General features: G+C 34.7%; 1 protein-coding gene and 1 long non-coding RNA gene across 2 annotated transcripts in view; both read left to right on the top strand.

Annotated features, from left to right (window-relative positions):
- On the top strand, positions 1-1,228 carry LOC121815230. The gene is made up of 3 exons (XR_006054907.1): positions 1-76; positions 198-221; positions 389-1,228. It is a non-coding gene; the product is annotated as an uncharacterized LOC121815230 (long non-coding RNA).
- Positions 1-6,095, top strand: part of LOC102288488 (polymeric immunoglobulin receptor-like) — a gene marked incomplete in the record, with an annotated part of 32,261 nt that overhangs the window by 10,589 nt on the left and 15,577 nt on the right.

The following is a 6,095-nucleotide window of genomic DNA, read 5'->3' as shown; positions in this document are numbered from 1 at the left end:
GTACAGTTCAGTTGTTACGCCCAGGGATCAATAAAGTATTCTGATTCTGATTCTGATTAGAAGAAAATCACCCGAGGTAACCCTAACATACTACAACTATACATTTGTATTTGAGTATAAGCAGACTTTAACTTTTTTTTTCTTAAAGAATGACACGACTGTAAAGTGTTCTGTTTCCACTCCTTTTGTTTGTTCAGTTGTTACCATAAAGAAACAAGAGGGTAAATATTAAAAGACCTGAAACCAAACACACACGATTTCTCACATACTGTTTCTCTCTTTTCAAATAATTTAGCTCATTGTCCTCATAAGACATGATTCGCTTTAATTTTGGTCACCTTGGTCTTTGCTTTTTCTTTCTAATCGTCATATTTGTTTCTGTTCTCAGGGTGAGGCAAAAGACACAGAAGTTACATGCAGTACATTAGCCAATCACTACTGAAATCTTTAAATATTAGAACTTTTGGCCTTTCTATCATTTTTATATCTACCTTTTACTGGTGTTTTTGCAGGATATATGCTGCAATGTTTTCTTTTACTGTCAGCAGATCAATCACCGAGCCATTCAGTTTTCCTCCATTTTCGAAAGATTTGCATTCTCCAAAGAGCTCACTGAACTGGTCCAGTAATGGCATTGTAACAGGACTGTAACTGACTGTTGCAACAAGTCCGTTTGTGAAATTTCTTCTCGCCTCGATCTTCCACAATCAACTCTAAGTTATGTTATTGCAACATGGAAAGATTTTGGAACCACAGCATCTCAGCAATGCATTGGTAGTACATGTAAAGTTACAGAGGAAGATTGCTGAGTGCTGAGGGATATAGTGTATTGTCAATGTTTTGTTGACTTAAAACTCCAAGCCTGCTCTGACATCACCAAAAACCTTTTGCCAGGAGCTTCAAGGCATGGGTTTCTATTTTTCTGACCAGGGTTCTGAGTTTTCTTGGGTTTAAGTATAATTTTTGTTTCTTATTTCTCATGGATCATGTTTTTTGTGTCTTGTTTGCCTTGTTTAGAGTTTTTGCTTTAATTTAGTTCATTATGTTGTAAGACTAGTTTATCTTTGATAAACTAGTCTTGATTAATTCCTTTCTTCCTGTTCATCCAAGCCCTTCCTCTGTTTCCATGTCTTGCTAAGTCTCTGTCCCATTTTATTTACTTCAGGAGGCTCCGGTCCATTCGCACCAGAACCTCTCGCCATAAGAACAGTTTCTTCCCCTCTGCTGTTGGACACATGAACAATAACCATATGACTGTTCCCACCACTAACACATGACCCTACGCTGTGTTCACTGTATCATTCCATGTTTGGCACTGATCACCACCTGCACTCATGTATATATCTTTCAACGTAGCACTCTTAATTCTTACTCTCATGTATATATCTCATGTATATCTCATGCACATATCTTTCCACGTAGCACTTTTAATTCTTATCCCTACTTTTATTTTTTCCATGTCTATTTAAGTGTTATTTATGACACCATGTTTGCACTGAAGCACCGCAGCAATTTCCTAATGTTGTAAACCTGCTCAACATTTGGCAATAAACCCCATTCTGATTCTGATTCTGATTCCTGTTTTCCTTGTAATTGTGTGTGTGTTTAGATTTATGGACACTGTTTTCTGCCATTCAGTTTGTTTTGTGTGTGCCATAAACACATTCCTAAACTTTGTGGAAAAAAAACGTTGGAACACCAGCAAAAACCAGTGCATAGTTGCAATATTTTGTCCCGTCTTGTTGACATGTTTGCGTTTGATAACTTACTGCTTTTATTGTGTTAAAGTTTTTTTTTCTTTTTTTATCATATGGACTGTCTTTATGTCCTCGTGTACATTGGTCACATTGCTTTTTCAGAAAACAAATCATTACCTAATGTAAACAGATGATGCTTAAGGGAAAAAATGTGAATATATAGATGAGCAGGGAAATAGTTGATTGTTTCATTCTTTTTTCATTCCTTTAGAATGATGAATGTTCTCTCTGTCGCCTCTAAAATTTTGGTTTTTAAACAAGAACTCAAATTTTCATTTGTGACTGATGGAGCATTTACTATTTACCAGTTCTGGTATTATAATTACAGATAAGCTAACATGGGATGATATTCATTGATAAGACATTCATTGCTAAGCTGTTTTTATGGGTGTGTAATTAGACTTAATTTATTCTCACTACCTGTTAAAGCATACAAAACTGGAAGGATAAATAATTGATTTTTTGTCATTTTTTACACATGTATAATCTCATATATGTTGTCTTCTTTATCATTAAAGATTTATGGATACATGTGGTTGAAAAAAAAAAAAAGAAAAGCACCAATATCCAAAGAAAATATTAAAACGACCTTCAAAAGGCCTGAAGTACTCAAGATCATTAAAAAAAAAAAAGTCTGGAAGCAAAATACAGAGAAATAAGCAGTGACTCAAAACGTTTGCACACAAGCATGTAAAACTAATATTTAGACCTCGAGCTAATATTTATGCCACATAGGGAGAATCTCTCCAAACCCTCAGAACAACAGTTGTCTCGAATTTTTCCACAGTTACAGTTTCTGTAACCAGCATCCGCTTCAACAAATCTAATACTTTTATTGAATATCACACTCACTAGCTGATAGGTACATTTATGCATATCATAAAAAGAAAATGATAAAAATAATTTTTTTTAATATGTTGCTTGGCTACTCATTCAATGTTCAATGTTGATTCACACACAAGGGGGCAGGCTTTATCCAGTGCAAAGAAGGGCAGGGTGTGTATGTGTGTGTGTGTGTGTGTCTATGCTCAACTTGTTGACAAACTTTGCAAGCTCTGACATCTAATTCAGTGTCACAGCGTTCAACTTACTTGGACTGTTGCTTCACCCTAACCCGGGAGTGTTAATTTCAAGAATACCACTGGTTAGTGCTCATTTTTGTAAATATTTTAAATAACTATAATTTTTTTTAATGACAAAGCACAAAACAAAGTTTTATTTTATTTTTTAAAGGCTGAATATGCTCTTTTTCTTCAGAATATGGAATAAATGCGAAGACTGACTTTTCAATACATTTTCCACTTATTACTCTATTTATTTTGATTTTATTTATGTATTTATTTATTCTTAATTGATTTAATTTGTATTTATTTGTTTATTTTCATTAAAGGTACCACCAGTCTCTATGTGGATCATCAGACAATTACAGGATATTTTGGAGAAAGCACAACTATTAGATGCCACCACAGTAACTCTGTTCAGTGGCTTTAGTGTAATAAATGAACATCATAAACACAAACATTGTCAAGAGAAGTGGCATGGAGAGACATTGATGTTTCCCTGGATTACCTGTCATCACATCTGTAAGACGGTAAAAGGTCTTAACATCCAGCGTTTTGTGTGTTTTTGAGTATGTGCATTTGGTGATAGTGAATCATCTTTTTTCTTAATCATAAATATAATTAAGTTATGTTTACTTGATATGGTGAATGAGAAATGAGGGTTGACTAATGAAAATTATGTTAATGTCTAGATTTTCTGTGCATAGACATGATCCAGCTTCGACCGTAGCAGAGAAATGTGTCACCAATTCAATATTATATATGATTCCTAATAAGAGAAATGGTATTAAGTATGATGTACTCGTTCACCAAAGAAACATTATTCATATGTGATTTTGCTGACAGTTAATTCTGCTTAATTGCTTCATACTGATCAGAATATCATCAGGTATAAGTTTTTCATATATATCGGATAAGACGATATCATTTAAATGATGATATTCTTCTGTATTTGAATTAATGAGAGATTATGTGAAAATAGATGTTCATGTGAGAATGAGCTAATGTGAAGTATACAGTATTCATCTGTGACTGATTGTTCATATGGAACAGAATTTTTTATGTTAAGAATGACATAGAAGAGAACAAAATGTAATTAAGTGATTTTATTGTTTTAAACTACGTATGTGGAAAAGTCAGATAGAGAAAAGATGATAAGGTGTAGCTGGGGATCGGTTGTTGTCAGTAAGGTAAATTTGATGTCACAATAGGTTAGGGCTGCACGATTTTGCATAAAATGAGAATCACGATTTTTTGGCTTAGAATTGAGATCACGATTCTCTCACGATTTTCTTTTCCAGTATAAATATTTATTGCACTTATTAACTGCACATCAACTTCGTAACAGTTGAGACTGAACATAAAAACAATAAATAAACATAAAAACAACAAATGTCTCACGTTTTGTTGTTGCCGCAAAATGTTGTACTGCTTGAAATTCCGTCTCCACCGTTGCTCGACACTGCGTGTATAGAGCAGGTAGTGCAACAATAGAAAAATAGTTGCGGGACGGCACTGTGTAGCGTTTGTCTAGGGTGTTGATCATTTTCCTAAATCCCTCGTTTTGCACAGTGTTGATGGGAGCCATATCTTTGGTCAGGTGATAAGTGATAGCCTCCGTAATTTCTTTGTGCCTGCGGGAGTTCGACGGGTATAGGGAAGCGCTGTATAAGGTTCCCGTTATTGATGTTTGGGTGGTTGACCGGGACGGATTTTCTCCTGTCACTTTCTCGTCATCCCTGACGTGCTCTCCGTTGTTTTTTCCCTGCTAATTTTAGCATCACGCACAGCTTCTGTATCACGTGGTATAAGGCTCCGCCCTTGTCATTTGTTGAGCAGGAAGAGTGAGCGCTTGTTTTCATGCAGATTACGTCCCGGATCAAAATGCGGTACAATCGTCGTCTTTTTTTTTTTTTTTTAAAATCGTTGTCATTTGGAAATGAGATCGCACATAAGTATGAATGAGATCGCGATTTTCTAACGATTAATCGTGCAGCCCTACAATAGGTGATTATTATTTGATTCTGTTCTTGTTTTTCTCTGGCTAAATTGCTTTAATAAAATATCCTCCATTAAAGAAGTCTAAGTTGTGGACATTCCCTTTTTAACACTTTGTGAAACAGTAAGGGGAAAAACCTGAGTATTAATCCATTTTAGTGTGAGTCAGACTACTTGTTCTTTTTATTAAGAAGAATTATCATAAAAGAATTACAAAAATTTGAAAAGTCAATACCTACATTTTAAAATATTCAGTTAACAATCACTCAAAACAAATGTGACTTATTATAAATAATAATACATCTGAGAAACATTTTATAGATACGTGTTATTATCCATCTATCTTATGTATGAAATATTTTTGAGTTGTGTTATTATTTTTTGAAGCCTACAGTGGCTGTTTTACTGTAAGTCTGCTGTATATTTTGATGATACCTCACCTGTATGATCCACTTTAAATGCTTGAATTATTTCATAACCATATTTGTTCAACGATTCAATGATTCAAGGAAGCTGTATTGTCATTCGCATCACATGTTTACATGAGGTAGAACAAAACTACGTACACACGGTTCCTGAGCGAAAAGAAACAGAATTTTTAAAAAAAACAGATTAAAACAAAAATAATAACAGAAAACAATGAATAACAATAAAATAACAATAACAATATAAAACCGAATAACAAGTAATAAAGTAATACAAATAAATAGAGTGCAACAACCTGAGTACTAGTATGGAGTATAGGTATAAATACTTTAGCAGCAAAAGGGAATAATGACCAGCATTGATAAGGTGTCGATGTCAGAAAGTGTCAGTAGTGATTAAGGAGCTATAATAACAGTTCTTGTCCATTATGCATTAAGAAGTCTCACAGCTTCTGAAATAAAGCTGTTTCTCAGTCTGGTAGTTTTGCATTTAAAGCTCCTCAGCCTCCTGCCTGAGAGGAGCGGGACACAGAGTGGGCGTACTGGGTGAGTGGGCTCCTTCATGATACAGGTGGCCCTCTTCCTGCATTTGCATAGAGCATAGAACACTCTCCACTAGTGATGTTTGATTCGTGAACGAATCGTTCAATACTCGAGAATCACTTTACTGACTCGTGAATCATGATTCACAAGCCCAACTTTTCATTAATGAGCATCTGACACGAAAAAATGCAGACATCGCGAGGAAGGCAAGGCAGCTGAAGAAGAACGGTAAAATACAACATACATGGGTAACAAATTGCAAGATTTACTTATTTCACACAGGAACAATATGAAAAAAAAATCAACCTAGA

This window comes from Haplochromis burtoni, unplaced genomic scaffold, assembly GCF_018398535.1.
Source record: "Haplochromis burtoni strain Fernald_Lab_line unplaced genomic scaffold, NCSU_Asbu1 Contig_7, whole genome shotgun sequence".
Taxonomy (NCBI): Eukaryota; Metazoa; Chordata; class Actinopteri; order Cichliformes; family Cichlidae; genus Haplochromis; species Haplochromis burtoni.
This window is presented reverse-complemented; position numbering and strand designations above follow the sequence as displayed.